At 43.4% G+C, this 18825-nt stretch overlaps 1 protein-coding gene across 1 annotated transcript in view; it reads left to right on the top strand.

Annotated features, from left to right (window-relative positions):
- LOC126251635 (uncharacterized) overlaps positions 1–18825 on the top strand; it is a 460291-nt gene that overhangs the window by 170824 nt on the left and 270642 nt on the right. The gene's annotated exons all lie outside the window — the stretch shown is intronic.

Genomic DNA, 18825 nt, shown 5'->3' with positions numbered 1-18825 from the left:
TAGCGAAAGATAATTCCGGGTAAAACATACGATAATACAAGTAAAAGCTTTCGGGGAATCTTGGGTGCGTAAACGAACCTTACGAACGTGTGGTTACGATCTGCCACTGACTTCAGTATGAAATATCGTGCCAGTTAGTCTAATGTTAGGTCGCTGCATAAGTTTGTAGCGTTTTTGTTTTGAACGTTGGTAGTTCAGTTGCTATGGGTTTATTTACCGATTGTCATTATTTATTTGTTCGAGTTAACATGTCGTCACTTAAAGATAGTGAGTTGAGCTGTGGACGTTAGAAAATGGAGTGCCAAGTGCAGAACTCGGAACATTTCCGACATATTCTTCTGTTTGAGTTCAGTAGAGCGGTGACTGTAGCGGAGGCATTCAGAAACATTTGCGTCGTCCATGGGGATAATGCCATTCGACAGAGCGCGGCAAGAAAATGCTTTTCTCGTGTCACGGAGGATCGTTTTGACATTAGTTTCACATATTTAGGAAGACCTTCCGGGTTTGATAAGATCGTTTGAACGCATTAATTCACAATGATCCAAGTCAGTGTAGTCGAGAACTGACAAATGTAGTGAACTGTGATCACTCCACCATCGTACGACATTTGCATGCAATGGGGAAGGTTCAGAAATCAGGTGTTTGAGTACCGCATGCTCTAAAATAAAATCACAAAAATCAGCAAGTGGCCGCATATACATCTCTCTATGCTCGTCATCAATTGGCTCGTTAACAACACTAACCATTCCTATTCCGTATCATTGGTGGTTATGAGAAATAGTGTATTTATGCTAACGTAAGGAAAAGAAAGGAACGGTTGAGTCCAAATATAGCAGCAACTCCCCGTATAAAGACCTGCACACATCCATAAAAGATAATGTTATGCATCTGGTGGAACAGCGACTGTGTAGTGTACTATAAATTGCTTCCCCAAGAGGTAACCATCACTGCTGACATTTATTGTCAACAACTGAGACGTCTTGCAGACGCAGTCCAAGAGCAACGACCAGGAAGACTGCCTGAAGTGATTTTACTCGACGATAATGCCCCGCCCCATTCTGATAGAATGCCAGAAGCTATATTGTGAAGTCATTTTGCAGCCATCATATTCACGTGACCTTGCGCCCGCAGATTTTCACATTTTTCGCTCTCTGTCGAACAGTCTTCGGGGAACTTTCTTTCTGGATGAAAACGCTCTCCGAACATGGCTCTACGAGTTCTTCGCCTCAAAACCAAGTGATTTCTTCAGTCGCGGAATTGAAAAGTTACCCCAGCGTTAGCCTACTGTTGTAGATTGTGAAGGATAATATATTACCGGTAACTAAATTCTCTGTTATGTGTATCTGTTGTTATTAAACGTATGGAAAAACACTACGAACTTATGCAACAACCTAATATTTGAAACGTAAACTTTTCGATTAAGTCCCCATCTAAATGCGCTCAAGTGTCACGCATGGCCTACCTTAATAAGAAATACAATACTGCTTCAACAGTTTACGTGTAATAATATACAGTTCAGTTGTGAACGCAGGTATGCCACGTGTCGGCATTTCATTTTAATGCGATACTGCTCTCACCTCTGCAGTAGTGAAATCTTGCGCACCCGGACCATCTCGTAAAGCTTGACAAAACTGTACAGTTCACTGCTCCACTGTACAACGATATCAACTGGAACGCTGTAGTCACTTTTAAATTGACACTAGACGGAAAAATCCAGAGGACTGAGTTCAGGTGATCTAGGCCTGCTGAACCTACCCATCTTGGATCACATAGGCGCGTTTGACTAATCTTACATCAGCTGCAGAATGTGCCGGTGTCCTGTCATGAATGCAGTACATTCCCCAGTGTAGCTCAAGGAGATCATCCTCAGACAACCCAGGAGGATCCTGTCGCAGAACCCGATGGTACCCTAGTCCACCAAATTCCCTTGAAAGAAAGTGTGGCCCAATGGCAGAATCCTCTAATAGCCATAACCACACATTCAGTGAAAAACGTTGCTCATGTGGTGGCTTGTGAACAGCATCTGAGTTTATGTCAAATTAGAGCACAGTTAGATCGGCACATAATTTAAAAGTTGATATTTCAAATAGATTTGTAATGACTACGAAGGTATTTCATACAGTCTTTGCCTACAAATGTTGTTTACCTACAGGGTGAACCAGAACATCGCCGAAAAATTTTTCGAGATGTCAGGATGGGTCAAAACAAGAGAAAAAAAAAGACTAGTAAACATGGGGTGCAAAATGCATGCCTCACGAGCTATTGGCACTCGTTCAATAGAAGAGATGTGTTTCACAGTAGAGAAAATAAACGATTAGTCATAGCTCTTAAGGTATGCACTACAGAACCCACGATTACTGGGCATTTTTTCTCGGTTTTGTCCATATTACAACCTATCAAATTACAGAAAGGAAAGAGCTGTCAGTAGAAGAGATGTGTCTCGCAGCAGCATAGATGAAGACGTGATCATAGCTCTTAAAGTATGCGTTTTAGAGTAGATGTTTACTAGACATTTGTTTGTTTGTTTGGTCTGTACTACCACCTCTGAAAGTTTGTCGGTGGAGTTCTGGTTCATCTCTTATAAATCAACCAGGACGTAATTTTCAGATAATTGTAATTTACATTATGAATGAAAGAAATGGTGTAATATTTTACAATATTATTTTTTTACAAACTGGTTTTCGACTATGCGCCATTGTGCGTACAGAGATAAATATATGTGGCTGTGAAATCTTTGTGCAATCAAAGATTTTAAAAGGTTCGGCAGTGTTCCTGGGTGCATTACGAGTTCCCACCTCTCGTCTAATGAGGGCACGTCCAGCACTGTCGAACATGATTGTTTTAGTTATCCAGGTGTCTTGATGTATGGAGGCATAATGTGCGTACTGACCTGCAAATCTTTGAATACAGTACAGCCACCCATCAACGTTGTTGTGATACCGTAATTCCCTCCCCACATGCATCAGTTCAGGGGTGCATTCTGCCATTCAGCCCTGACTTCATTTTTATGGTTGACAATGCGCGACAGCATCGAATAGCGAAGGTGGAGGAACTCTTGGAAGGAGAGGATATTCGGCGGATGGACGAGTCTGCCCGTTCCCCCGACTCACCCCAACGAGCATTTGTGGGATGCGTTGGTGAGACGTCTTGCAGCACGTCCTCATGCACCAACGGCGGTCCAGCAACTGGCAGCAATCTTAACAACCTTGTGGCCAGCATGGAAGCCCGTTGCAGAGCATGCTTTGCCGTCCGTGGTGGTCACACACCCTATGACCCGCTATTGTAATGTCCAGGGGCCCACCGCGAATCTTGACGACTTCGGTGTGTCGTCTTTCAATGAAACAGCCATTTCTTTTCATATCAGTGCGCATTTATTTCAGTTGCCCTCTGACTATACTGAAGCAGTTCTTGCTATGCACGGTTCGCGTTTCATCGCGTTGCAGTGAGACAATGAGCGAAAGTAAATTTTGTACACCAGTGTAGTAGCCGTAAGTAAAATTTTATGAGGGCAAGTGAAACGACAGTAAATGAAATAAGGGAAAAAACTGAGCATGTTTGTAGGAGACGGTACGTGCAGCTAGAAGTAGCGAGTAAGAGGACTGTGTCTCATCATTCTGTACTAAGCTTGCACAGGTGGACAAATGTTAATTTTTTCAGTTTCCATTATTTCAATGCAGTTCATCTTCCTTCTTTTGTGGATGTTATGTAAGACTACAACTTGCACCTTTTAGCTATGGCCTTTTGTAAAGTTTGTAAAATAATACATAAAGTCGTGTGTTTTTCCTATCATAGTTCCGCGCGGTGTAAGGCGTCTTGTCACGGTCCGCGCGGCTCCCCTCGTCGGTGGTTCGAGTCCTCCCTCGGGCATGGGAGTGTGTGTTGTCCTTACCGTAAGTTAGTTTAAGTTAGATTAAGCAGTGCGTAAGCTTAGGGACCGATGACCTCAGCCGTTTGGTCCCATAAGACCTTACACAAAGTTCCAAAAATTTTCCATTCATAGTGTTTGAGATATTCTACCAAAAACCGACGTAAGAGCCACTCAAAGCAGTTTGTGACCCAATTTAAATCATTGTCGCTTAAAAGACAAGTTCCATTGGTTCAGTATCTTCACTTAATGTAAAAGTAAATTCTGTCCACAAGCCCTGCAGGACCGAGCGGTACCGACCGGTCGTCGTGTCATCTTCAGACAGTAGGCGTCACCGGATACGGATACGGAGGGCCATGTTGTCAGCACGCCCCTCTCCCGGCCGTATTTCCGAGAGCGGAGCCGCTACTTCTCAGTCATGTAGCTCCTTAATTTGCCTCACAAGGGCTGAGTGCACCCCGCTTGCCAACAGCGCTCGGCAGACCGGATGGTCAACCATCGGCGACAGCGCTTAACTTCGGTGATCTGAAGGGAACAGGTGTTATCACTGCGGCAAGGCCGTCGGCATCTTCACTTTATTCCTTGTGCAATACTGTCGGAAGACTTGCAGCTGTGTGAATACAAGGTTAACTCTACTTCAGAATTAACATTTCAGCTATCAGGTGCTCAGCATAAAGAATCAGTAGTTAGAAAGTTGATGGGAACAAGTATGTTTGTTCTCCATTGGGACTGAACTTGGGTTCAATTTTACCTTTTATTTGTTCTCTCTTTCGTATTTATCATTTTGGTGTCCATTTCAAAAAGCTTCCACTTTTTATTTTTAAACCTTCGTATAATTAGCAGATAGATAAGGGCGAGGCTCGTAGTTTGTTAGAGACCGCAGATGGGGCTACAGAGAGCCGCCTTCACGGGCGCTGGCTGCAGCGCATCCGAGTGTATCGGCGTACTTATCACATTTCCGGCCCTAACCTGACACTTGGGCCAAATGCGTTCACAAACAGAGGAAGCAGCTGCGACGCCCCCTCTTCCGCCTTCGCTAGCAAACATTCCTGCGTCACGAGAAGCGGACCGTTACAAGTGACATTTGCCTCCTGTATGATAGTGTACACGTTAAACAGGATGCGAGTGGTATTCCCTGATTGTCTCGCAACTATAGGAATAGTGCTAAATCAACTATCGCTTGTTCCTTTCTGTGTGGCTTTCTTTGACATTTTCACTTTGTTTTGCGTCATCGTAACGATTTTTGCACGTTGTAGTAAAAATATTTCGTGCATTCGCATTGCTGGCAATTACTGATATGAAAAACTCAATCACTGCATTCTAACACACCACGACTCTAAAATTTGTGCCACTAGCAAAAAATATAGAACACCTGCTGCTTCCGTATCGTGGATTTATTTCCTGGTTTTCTTTTGTGTTGGTTACTAAACTCTGAGTTCCATAGAAAGACTGAACGATAAAACATTCTGTCGCATGGTAGTGTATAAGAGGCGACAGTTACGTTGAGTATTTGAGCATAGAAATTTCGAAATCAATGTCGCGCTGGAGACGCAGGCATTTGCTTTCCAATCGACGAGTAAATTTTGACACTAAGATCAGTCTGGGTATGGTACCTAGTAAATTTTATTCATCGATCCGTGGAGAAACTGGATCATTTCAGTTCCCATGTCGAAATCTATCCAGAAATAACAGGAAAAATGAAAAGATAACACGTTAGACGCAGATGAATGAGATGGTTCGTAGTAGAGATGGATAACACTGTGGATTCAGGTAGTGTAAAGTACCTCCGGAAATCACAACACATATAAGGAAGAGCGATCCACACACGCGAGAAAGAAGGAAATCCACGACTACGGGAATTCACCTTCCGGGCTGCGTAGTAAGCAGGAGCGGAAGGGGTAGAGGGAGAAGAGGCGGACTCTACCCGCAGAGCTAAAGTCTAGCGCTGCTGATATCAAAACGATGATTTCAGATTACGTTAATTTTTGTTGACAGTGCCTTTAGAATTAGTGACCAAGAAATTTTAAGAAGATCGCAATCAATACTTGTCCTTTAAGAAACCCAGTCAACATCAAGCTCAATCGGAAGATAATAAATGTGCAAGCCGGCCGGGGTGGCAGAGCGATTCTAGGCGCTCTAGTCTGGAACCGTACGACCGCTACGGTCGCAGGTTCGAATCCTGCCTCGGGCATGGATGTGTGTGATGTCCTTAGGTTAGTTAGGTTTAAGTAGTTCTAAGTTCTAGGGGACTGATGACCATAGAAGTTAAGTCCCATAGTGCTCAGAGCCATTTGAACCAATAAATGTGCAAATGAAGCTGTCGTAAAGAATCTTCTTTGGCAGGAAACGCATCTGAGCAGTGGAAAATATATATATATATATATATATATATATATATATATATATATATATATTAACGGTACAGGCAGTTAGGGTTTCAGCGTGGTACTAAACATTTGTATCAGTAAGACGAAATGATGTGATACGGATTACGTCATTATTCATTCGTGACGATCTCATTCTGCCTGCTTTGAAACCCCTACTTTCAGAAATTTTCTTTTAGGCGCCTTATCTTTATCCACGGGAGTATACTCACAGGAAAATAAATGAATGGAAATTACCAGATTTGAAGTGCGTCTCAAATACGAATGTGACACACATCGGAAAATAGAAAGCAGCAACTGACTTAAAGCACTAGTCCGCCGTCCATGATAGAAAAAACGCTTGTTTAAGAATAATCAAGTCACATGCAAACTTTAAGAAAGTTTTATTTGAACTGATTATACACATATACAAGACAATGCCATCTTATCATATAAAAAAGTTGCAATTGTGGTTCTCTTCCTTAAATGTTGTGTTCTATGTGCCTACTATATTTCTCTGAAATGCAGTGTCTTGGAAGTTTACCTAAAATCCTCCTTCTCATCATTATCATCACCATCATCATCATCGTCATCTTCTGCCTTTCAAGCATTAGACTGCTACCTGTTCCGAACTCACAAACAAAACCATTCCCACCTTTTCGAGGTTTTCGAGTATCTCTTTTCCGATTCGGCTTGTAGTTCAGCATCCTCTGGGGAGTTCTGTGACCTGGCATTCTCATTCTTCACGATGTTTTTTAATTTTTCCATTCGTGTTGAAAATATTTAATTCGGTTCTAATATCTTTTCTTGTTCAGCCATTCGTGTTTCTTAGTAACCTAATCTCTGCTATTTGATTTTTTAATTTTTTTTTTTTAAGTCCGGCATTCGCTTCCTTCCATGGGAAATTACAGGAACCGCCTGTACTATACAGAATTTCGTGATGGTCTCTTTTTGTACTTTATGGTCCAATGCTCTGTTGATGGTGCCACAGACAGCTTGAAATATGTGTATTCTATTTTCAGTATCAGAATCAAAATCAAAACTTATAGCACAACCTAAATAAGAGATTTGAGACACTTGTTCAAAAACTGAATTATCCAAAACAGTTGTTGATCTGACTGGATGTACTCCTCGGAATGCCAATATTTTCGTTTGATCACCAGAAATTTTAAAGTTGTACATCTTGCAAATTTAGTTCAGCTTTGAAGGTCATCTTCATTCTCTTGAATAATAACAATGTCATTAGCAAACAAAAGTAGATTCAGGTATTCCTCGGTCGTTATCTTAATTCATATGTTTCCGTCAGATTTGGATTTGCGCCAGTAATAGTGATAAATTTTAATGGCATGACTGAGTAGGTGATTTCTGTTGTGGTTACACGAGCAACCACAAGCGGTATTGGGAAGTGGGTTTTTAGTAAACAGGTTTTGGGAGCCTATGTGGAAGTGGTGTCCATGGCTCCACCGAATAGACGGGACGAGAGGGCCCCGTCACCCGTCCCTGTGTGTCTCCTGTCACCGCGCACGGCCACATTCCGGAGCAGGTCGCACCCCCTGGTGGGCGATGGATGGCCGTCAGTGGTGGGCCGCCGCGCCGCGCCGCGTCGCGCCGTCCGAAGAACAGACCCCAGGCCAGCCAAGGCCCCCCCCCCCCCCCCGACCCTTCCACGTGCCTGACGTATGGCTTGTGTTCTGTCCGCGCGACCCCCCGTGTTGACGGCGCTCTGCACTCCACCTCACAATGCCAGCGGCCTTCTCAGAGCAAACGCATCTCTGGCTTTTAAAGCAACAAGTTTTCCATCTGAATTTACTCACAGCACGGCACTCTGCGTTACCGGCGAGATTCCTCACACAGTGCGAGATACTTAACACTTCATGGACTCGTATTTCGTCTGTGATCTTCCCAGGTATGCTGTGAACAAGTTAAATTCTATTATCGTACTGCATACTGTAGCATTTTATATGCATAGGCACAAAAGTAAAGCCCGTCACATATGTTAGTTCTTTCAAACGTTGTTGCTAAATGCTCAGTTCGTTCTGGTACGATCGCTGCGAAACCATGAAACTACTTTGAAGCGCCAAAGAAACTGGTATAGACATGCGTATTCAAATACAGAGATATGTAAACAGGCTGAATACCGCGCTGCGGTCGGCAACGCCCATTTAACACAAGTGTCTGCCGCAATTGTTAGATCGGTTACTGCTGCTACAATGGCAGGTTATCAAGATTTAAGTGAGTTTCAACGTGGTATTATAGTCGGCGCACGAGCGATGGGACACAGCATCTCCGAGGTAGCGATGAAGTGGGGATTTTCCCGTATGACCATTTCTCGAGTGTACCGTGAATATCAGGAATCCCGTAAAACATCAAATCTCCGGCATCACTGCGGCCGGAAAAAGATCATGAGAGAACGGAACCAACGACGACTGAAGAGATTCGTTCCACGTGACAGAAGTGTAACCCTCCACCAAATTCCTGCTGATCTCAGTGCTGTGCCATCAACAAGTGTCAGCGTGCGAGCCATTCAATGAAACATCATCGATATGCGCTTTCGGAGCCGAAGGCCCACTGTCTACTCTTGATGACTGCAAGACACAAAGTTTTACGCCCCGCCTGGGCCCGTCAACATCGACATTGGACTGTTGATGACGGGAAACATGTTGCCTGGTCGGACGAGTCTTGTTTCATATTGTATCGAGTGGATGGACGTGTACGGGTATGGAGACGACCTCATGAATCTGTGGATCCTGCATGTCGGCTGGGGACTGTTCAAGCTAGTGGAGACTGTGATGGTGTGGGGTGCGTGCAGTTCGAGTGATATGGGACCCCTGATACGTCAAGATACGACTCTGACAGGTGACACGTACGTAAGCATCCTGTTTGATCACCTGCATCCATTCAGATCGATTGTGCATTCCGATCGACTTGGGCAATTCCAGCTGGACAATGCGACATCACACACGTCCAGATGTGCTACAGAGCTCCAGGAACACTCTTCTGAGTGTAGACACTTCCGCTGGCACCAAACTGTCCGGACAGAAACATTATTAAGCATATCTGGCATGCCTTGAAACGTGCTATTCAGAAGCGATATATACTCCCTTGTACTCTTACGGATTTATGGACAGCTCTGCAGGATTCACCGGTGTCAGTTGCCTCCAGCACTACTCCACACATTAATCGACTGCATCCCACGTCGAGTTGCTGCATTTCTGCGTGCTCGCGGGTTCTCTACACGATATTAGGCAGGTGTACCAGTTTCTTCGGCTCTTCGGTGTAAATCTATCGGAAAAGCTAACAGAGTAATTGCTCTGTAAAGCAGTAAGGGCCATCTATCCGGGGAGTGATTATGTAATTATCCCAGCAATGCGGAGAGTAATTGTTAGTGCATTAATCGGAGTGTGAGAGGCCGATCTAGTAATTGAAATGATTGCGAGCATCAGCAGTGTTCTCTTAAGCCGTACTGAATCACACTGGAGCAGAGATAATCCCTTTTGTTGGCAGTGTGCTCTAGGGAATGCTTTGAGTAGTTTGCTATGCTTTCGGGGCTAGCCCTTAATGCAAACAGTATTCAGAATTTCCGTGAAGTGTATCAGGGAACGTTTCCTGTTGTTTGTACAGAGATTATAATGCGTCGGTCGACCAAATGTATGATTTATTTAATTAAAAAAGCTGTTTCGGAAAGACATGACACCATTATCAAGTTCTATAAATAAGGAAAATATTAATGATCGGCCGGCCGGGGTGGTCGAGCGGTTCTAAGCGCTACAGTCTGGAACCTCGCGACCGCTATGGTCGCAGGTTCGAATCCTGCCTCGGGCATGGAAGTGTGTGATGTCCTTAGGTTAGTTAGGTTTAAGTAGTTCTTAGTTCTAGGGGACTGATGACTTCAGAAGTTAAGTCCCATAATGCTCAGAGCCATTTGAACCATTTTTGTTAATGATCATTTCGCATTATTTCACATACTGACTTACAATTAATTGATATCTGTTTATGTATTTCATGCTTTATAATGTACCTTAAAAGTATAATGCCATCACATCAAATATATGCAGGCTACGGGATCCTCCAATATACATGTGGCATCATATATTTATTGTAATTTCTGGTGGTGTTTAACACTCTCACAGAATTCTCTTCACATACGAAGAAAAGACCACTGCCATTTACCTACCAAAGATTGTAACACCTCGTTATTTCTGCATCAGTGCCGTCCAAACTGTGGACTACAACATCTTTGCGCAGCTGCTATTTGTAGGTATAGGGCGAGAGGCACAAATATTCTTACACATGTGTTAAAACGCTTTGCGTGTATTGAGATTCGATGGCGTATTTTAATATTCAATCTTGTATCATCCTAGATACGTAACAGTACGTAACTAACTGAATTGCCATTGAACCACGTTGCAAATAATAAATTACAAATTAAACATAAAAAGCTTTGTTACTATCAAAGGAAATTAGACTGGTGGCTTATATCCTCTAACATCACTAAAGTGAGCCCAAAACGGCCTTGGATACGTGTGTATTTTCTATGATCAGTTGTGTCAAATGGTTCAACTGGCTCTGAGCACTATGGGACTGAACTGCTGAGGTCATTAGTCCCCTAGAACTTAGAACTAGTTAAACCTAAGGACATCACAAACATCCATGTCCGAGGCAGGATTCGAACCTGCGACCGTAGCGGTCTTGCGGTTCCAGACTGCAGCGCCTTGAACCGCACGGCCACCTCGGCCGGCTCAGTTGTGTCAAGTGGTATCTATCTTGTATTGCGTATTTATCATTCTCATGATCAATCATGTCTGAAAATCTTTGATAAAAGATATTTTACAGCACATGGACTTTTCTTATTATCGACCTTAATCGGTGTTATGAACGAGCCTCTTCATTCAAAAATGTCTTATGCAGCAGTGTTACGGGATCTCATCTGTAAGAAAGAAAGTCTTCATTGCTCAAAAACGTGCTTTAGGAATAATGCGTGGTGCACACCCGATCATCTTGCAGACATCTGTTAAGAAGCTGGGCATTCTGACTACTGCTTTACAGCGTATTCATCCCATCATAAAGTTTGTTGCATATAATCCACTGCAGTTCAAAAGGAGCAATGATGTATACAATAACAATACGAAAAATGACATTGACCACTCCCCATTAAGGCTTTCGTTAGCACAAAAAGGGGTGTGCAGTGCTACAGCTAAAATTTTTTATAACTAATTCAGTTACATAAAATGTCTCGCAGAGAGCAAAGTAAAATTTGAAAATAAAGTGAAAAATTTTCTCCTTGACAACTCCTGTTCCGCAGAAGAATTTCTGTTATTCCAGTGTGTAAAAGGTGGAGGGTAGGAATCATTAACTCACCTCTGTATATTTAATATAAACAAGTATACATGTTCTGTGCGTAGCCATATTCACAAATTTTTTTGCGATGAAAATGTAAAATAATTTGGTTGGCATCATGACGATTATTCGTGCAAATGATCCGTGGAACATGAAACTGACTCAGACGTTTGGTGGATCACGAACTGTCATCACTGCGACCATTGTTGCAACTTCTCATAGGAGAGGGAGGCAACACTACAGTGATGCGACCAACGACAATATTGGACACAAGGCCCACGTCACTTGTCTGAGTGCATCATCGCGATGCTCCTTTCATAGTCGTCTTCATTCGGGCCCAGCGCTGGAGTTATGAAATCTACATCTACATCTACAAGGATACTCAGCAAATCACATTTAAGTGCCTGGCAGCGGATTCATCGAACCACCTTCACAATTCTCTATTATTCCAATCTCGTATAGCGCGCTGAAAGAACGAACACCTATATCTTTCCGTACGAACTCTATTTTATCATGATGATCGTTTCTCCCTGTGTAGGTCGGTGGCAAGAAAATATTTCCACATTCGGAGGAGAAAGTTGGTGATTGGAATTTCGTGAGAAGGTTCCTCCGCAACGAAAAACGCCTTTCTTTTAATGATGTCCATCCCAAATCCTGTATCATTTCAGTGACACTCTCTCCCATATTTCGCGATAATACAAAACGTGCTGCCTTTCTTTGAACTTTTTCGATGTACTCCGTCAGTCCTATCTGGTAAGGATCCCACACCACGCAGCAGTATTCTAAAAGAGGACGGGCAAGCGTAGTGTAGGCAGTCTCCTTAGTAGATCTGTTACATTTTCTAGGTGTCCCGCTATGAAAACGCAGTATTTAGTTAGCCTTCTCAACAACATTTGCTATCTGTTCCTTCCAATTTAAGTTGTTCGTAACTGTAATTCCTAGGTATTTAGTTGAAATTACGGCCTTTAGATTTAACTGATTCATTGTGTAACCGAAGTTTAACGGATTCCTTTTAGCACTCATGTGGATGACCTCACACTTTTCGGTGTTTAGGGTCGATCGCCAATTTTTGCACCATACAAATATCTTTTCTAAATCGTTCTGCATTTTTTTTATCTGACTTTACTAGTCATCTGCAAGCAACTTAAGACGGCTACTCAAATTGTCTCCCAAATTATTTATACAGATAAGGAACGGCAAAGGGCCTATAACACTACCTTAGAGACCGTCAGAAATTACTGCTATTTTACTCGATGACTTTCCGTCAGTTACTACGAACTGTGACCTCCCTGACAGGAAAACACAAATCCAGTCACATAACTGAGACGATATTCCATAAGCACGCAATTTCACTGCAAGCCGCTTGTATGGTACAGTGTCAAAAGCCTTCCGGGAATCCAGAAATACGGAATCAATTTGAAATCCCTTGTCAATAGCACACAACACATCTTGCGAGTAACGAGCTAGTTGTGTTTCAAAGAACGATGTTTTCTAAATCCGTGTTGACTGTGTGTCAAGAAACCATTTTCTTCGAGGTAATTCATAATGTTCTAACACAATATGTGTTATTGACGTTAATGAATGAGCCTGTAATTTAGTGGATTACTCCTACTACCTTTCTTGAGTATTGGTGTGACCTGAGAAACTTTCCAGTCTTTGGGTACGTTGGGTACACAGTACAGTCCTCTGTTGCTGCTATGGTCGGTAGATGGAATAAATCTGCTACATTTCTGGCGTGTCTGTGCCCTATCTACGAAGACTGAGTGATCTTACCTTACAGCCATATAACGCCAGACCACATGTTACCTACCTCGATACATATGACGCTGGACGATTGCCCTTGGAGCCGGACAGAGTGGCCGAGCGGTTCTAGGTGCTACAGTCTGGAACCGCGCGACCGCTCCGGTCGCAGGTTCGAATCCTGCCTCGGGCATGGATGTGTGTGATGTCCTTAGGTTAGTTAGGTTTAAGTAGTTCTAACAAGGGAACCTCCCCATCGCACCCCCCTCAGATTTAGTAATAAGTTGGCACAGTGGATAGGCCTTGAAAAACTGAACACAGATCAATCGAGAAAACAGGAAGAAGTTGTGTGGAACTGTGAAAAAATAAGCAAAATATACAAACTGAGTAGTCCATGCGCATGATAAGCAACAACAAGGATCATATGAGCTCAGGAGCGCCCTGGTCCCGTGGTTAGCGTGAGTAGCTGCGGAACGAGAGGTCCTTGGTTCAAGTCTTCCCTTGACTGAAAATTTTACTTTCTTTATTTTCGCAAAGTTATGATCTGTCCGTTAGTTCATTGAAGTGTCTGTTCACTGTAATAAGTTTAGTGTCTGTGTTTTGCGACCGCACCGCAAAACCGTGCGATTAGTAGACAAAAGGACGTGCCTCCCCAATGGGAACCGAAAACATTTGATTGCAAGGCCATATGTCAACCGTTTCCTCCACAGGAAAACATGTCCGATATATTCTACACGACACTGGCGACGGCATGTGCGTCACATGACAGGAATACGTTGTCGACCCACCTAACTTGTACACTTAGCGAATGGGTAAAAAGATTCTTCTACCTTGCCCGATTTAGGTTTTCTTGTGGATGTGATAATCACTCCCAAAAAAGTGATGAAAACATAAGAGTTTGTCACATAAATTGAAAATAAAAAATTAAACTTTTCTCCGGAGGGAAGACTTGAACCTAGGACCTCTCGTTCCGTAGCTGCTCTCGCTAACCACGGGACCACGGCGCTCCTTAACGCTTGATGTTGCATATCTTCGCATGGACTACTCGGTTTGTATATTTTACTTATTTTTTTCATAGTTCCACACAACTTCTTCCTGTTTTCTCGATTGATCTGTGTTCAGTTTTTCAAGGCCTATCCACTGTGCCAACTTATAACTAAATCTGAGGGGGGTGCGATGGGGATGTTTCCTTGTAAGTTCTAGGGGACTGATGACCTCAGCAGTTAAGTCCCATAGTGCTCAGAGCCATTTGAACCATTTTTTGATTGCCCTTGCACAGTGCGCCCTCGCGATTGCTCACCGATTGACAACGTCTGGGCATGGTCTGCTGAGAGGCTGGAACGTCACCACTCGCCAGCCACTATGATTTATGACCTCTAGAGTGGCATTAAAGCAGCAAAGAATGACGTACCCGTATCTGTCATCGAAGCTCAGTTCGACTCGGCGCCCAGCCGGGTTTAAAATGTTGTTTCTGACAGAGGAGGCAGCACTGTGTGGTAAATGTTGCACCCTGTATTCACCGAAATATGGAAATTTAATGTATTACTGTGTAGAACGACCATGAAGCCTCGCTTTCTCTAAGTAAATCATAACTTGGAAACTATTAGGAAATCGTGGTACTATAAAACGTTTACCAGCTCCCATAGTTATTTTCATTTGTCCTTTGTTGCAGATTTCATTTTGGGTGCATCAAAATGGCGACAGACCAGAAGGAGGCGCAGTGTGTTCCCTTGTATGCAGAATCCAAATTTGTGATAACGGTACTGCGGAATTACCGACAGCAGTGTGGGCATCACCGGCAAAAACGAGCATAATAAGGTGGTTCAAAAACTTTTAAAGAGACAGCCAGTGTGAGAGACTTCTATGGAAGTGGACGCCCCTCTGTGTCTCAAGCGTGTGTCGACAGAGTACAAGCTGCATTTCAGTGCAGACCCCAAGAAGTCCATTCGTCGTGCATCACGCGAACTGCAGGAAGAAATATAACAAGCCCACATGGTGTTACATAAGCGGTTACGACTTTCTGCTTAAAGAGTGGAGATGGTCCTAGCATTGTGGCCAAATGATCGTCAATGCGATAGTCCGAAGTTTAATGTCTTCTGATGCGCGATAGGGCGATAGCCCATTTCTCTTCGCAGAAAAGAGAAGCAAAGGGAAATTTTGCCCGGGAATGCTCAAACAGTTCCTGCTACCACAGATCGAAGACATGCAGCCGTCCGTTATCGGTCCGTATGGCGTGTGTACACCCACATTGCAGGTTGAAGTTGCAGGGTTTGGTGTATGATAAATTGCCTGAGACATGAAATGGTCGTGATGATCCTATCGCATGATCCCCTGCCCTCTCCCCTTCCCCCCTCCCCCGTCTCCCTCCTCACCCCACCCCCTCGCCGCCCCCTACACGGCTCTCTCGACGTCACGCCATTAGACTTCTTCTTGTCAATAACGTCAGGTACTGCGTACACTCAACACCAGTCAGAGACATTGCTACCCTTCGTACACGAATGAATGAATCAGTCACAACTGTCGACGCTGCGATGCTAACCTGTACATGGATTGAACTCGAATATCGCCTTCGTGTTCTGCTAACGAGTTAACATTCTGGCATGACAGAAAAAGATTTGAGACATACTTAACGTTTTACAATAAGCCACGATGTTCCTACTTCTAATATTTTCCAGTTGATGTTTTTTTGAAATGATAGCGAGACTTCATAGAGCCCTCTGCTATACGGGGTGAGGCAACTAATACAGGCCACCCCAAATCACTGAAGCCCCAAGGAAACTGGTACAGGCATGCGTATTCAAATGCAGATATATGTAAACAGGCGGAATACGGCGCTGCGGTCGGCAACTCTAATATAACAAGTGTCTGCCGCAGTTGTTAGACCGGTTACTGCTGCTACAATGGCGGGTTATCAAGATTTAAGTGAGTTTCAACGTGGTGTTATAGTTGGCGCACGAACGATGGGACATAGCATCTCCGAGATAGCGATGAAGTGGGTATTTTTCCGTACGACTGTTTCAAGAATGTACTGTGAATATCAGGAATCCTGTAAAACATCAAATCTCCGACATCTCTCAGGCCGGAAAAAGATCCTGCAAGAACGGGACCAACGACGACTGAAGAGAATCGTTCAACATGACAGAAGTGCAACCCTTCCGCAGATTGTTGCAGATATCAATGTTGGGTCATCAACAAGTGACAGAGTGCGAAATATGCAACGAAAAAACATTGACATGGACTTTCGGAGTCAAAGGCCCACTGGTGTACTCTTGATGATTGCACCACACAAAGCTTTACGCCTCGCCTGCTCCCATCGACACCGACATTGGACTGTTGATGACTTGAAACATGTTGTCTGGTCGGACGAATCTCGATTCAAATCGTATCGAGCGGATGGACGTGTATGGTTATGGAGACAACCTCACAGGAGGCTCTGTAACGGTGTGGGGCGTGTGCAGTTGGAGTGATATGAGACCCCTGATACGTTTAGATACCATTCTGACAGGTGACACGTACGTAAGCGTCCTGTCTTCTCACCTGCATCCATTCGTGTCCATTGTGCATTCCGACGGACTTGGGAAATTCCAGCAGGACAATGCGACACCCCAAATGTCCAGAATTGCTACAGAGTAGCTTCAGGAACACTCTTCAGAGTTTAAACACTTCCGTTGGCTACCAAACTCCCCAGACATGAACATTATTGAGCATACCCGGGATGCCTTGCAACGTGCTGTTCAAAAAAGAGATCTCCACCCCCGTTCTCCCGTACTACGGATTTGTGGACAGCTCTACAAGATTCATGGTGTCAGTTTCTTCCAGCACTACTTCGGACATTAGTCGAGTCCGTGCCACGTCGTGTTGCCGCACTTCTGCGTGTTCGTGCTTTCCCCACACGATATCAGGCAAGAGTACCAGTTTCTTTGGCTCTTCAGTGTATATCGAGAATAAATAAAAATATCGAGGTGCAGCGGTTTTCGAAATTACATTTATCAATTAAAGTCGCCGAATCACGACATCGACTTTTTTTTCTAACAGAATTATATGCGTTTTTGGCATTTGAAAGAAGTTTCTAAGAGAAATTTAGCGACATGACATGCATGGGACTTTATAAAACAGTATCAAAATAACAGCGCCGCATAGGTTCCACAAACGTCGGTCCTATTATACCTATACATAACTCAGGCATGGTTCTTGTGTTTACCTATGCGCTTGAAGCCCATCAGTCTGTGTTCTGTCGTTGTAGCAATTAGATAACTTTCTCCTATAGCTATTGAGACATTCGCAATGTATACGAAATTAGAAAACGTTAACACTGTTTATAGCATTTGCCGCCAAACTATTAGAGCCATGGTGTGGTCGTTTTGCTAAAGAGTATCCAGATCGTGCCAAGCAGTCACGATCTGTCTTTGGAGAAATTATTTAAAAAATTCTATAAATTGGAAGTGTGGAGAATAAAATACGCCAAGGGAAAAGAAGAGGATGAAAGAAATGAAACTGTCATTTTAGCCGCAATAACCCACAATGTCACAACAGGTATCCAGAGGGATCAGTCAAACGATTGATGTGCGAATTGTACATTCCATCACTTTTCATGCGATTCACATTTCAGTGCATCTACAGCTTCATGGCAGTGACTTCCAAATTTGGTTACAGTTCTCCGAATGTTATCTACGAAAAGTGCAAAATGAAGCGGCATATCTATGCAAAATGTTGTTTACCGAGGAAACATCGTTTACAAACAATGGTCAGATCAATCTTCGCATCACGAACTAATCGTCACTTGAAAATTCACTCTTACCCAAGTAAATACATAAAAACGACGCTATTTGTCTATCAACGTTTGATGTAGGTTATTTATGGGAATCTAAATACACTCATGTATCTCGAGTCCATAGTATATCGTGATGCCGCAGCTATTTGAAGACGACCTATTGGACATAAGGCAATCAGTGTAGTGCCAACATGACGGATGTCCCTCTAATTCCACACATTTAATGACAGACCGTCTTAAGAGAACATTTGGAGAGCATTAAAACGATTGTTCAGGAAACGCAAAATGATCTGCACACTCCCCAAAATTAAAACTTCTGTAGTTTTATCCGTGGCGAAAATTAAAACAAGAGAACTATTAGGAAACACCAGCTATTCCTCAAAGGCATGAAATGCCTTATAACACGGGCCTGTGCTATTGTTAACTCCAGACGAAATTCAACATGCATTTTGTTTCTACATATCACTTAACAACGTGTCAACATTTTGAGCACTTGTGATGACAGCCATAATAACAGATACACTAACTATTGCTGAGCTACGTGCTTGCTTACATTTGGTACAATAGGGCCGACGTTTGTGGAACCTCTTCTCCTGACGACTGCACAGTGGTGTACGGCGCTGTTATCTTGATACTGTTTGATCAAGTCGCATATATGTGAAGTCGTTGAAGTTCTCTTAGAAGCTTCCTTCAAATGCCACGGAAACAAATACATAATTTCATTGGAAAAGACAAACAAAATCGGTGTC

The sequence above is a fragment of the Schistocerca nitens genome, chromosome 4, assembly GCF_023898315.1.
Source record: "Schistocerca nitens isolate TAMUIC-IGC-003100 chromosome 4, iqSchNite1.1, whole genome shotgun sequence".
In the NCBI taxonomy this organism is placed as follows: domain Eukaryota; kingdom Metazoa; phylum Arthropoda; class Insecta; order Orthoptera; family Acrididae; genus Schistocerca; species Schistocerca nitens.
Note: the sequence above shows the minus strand (reverse complement) of the source record. Positions and strands in the feature narration are given on the sequence as shown.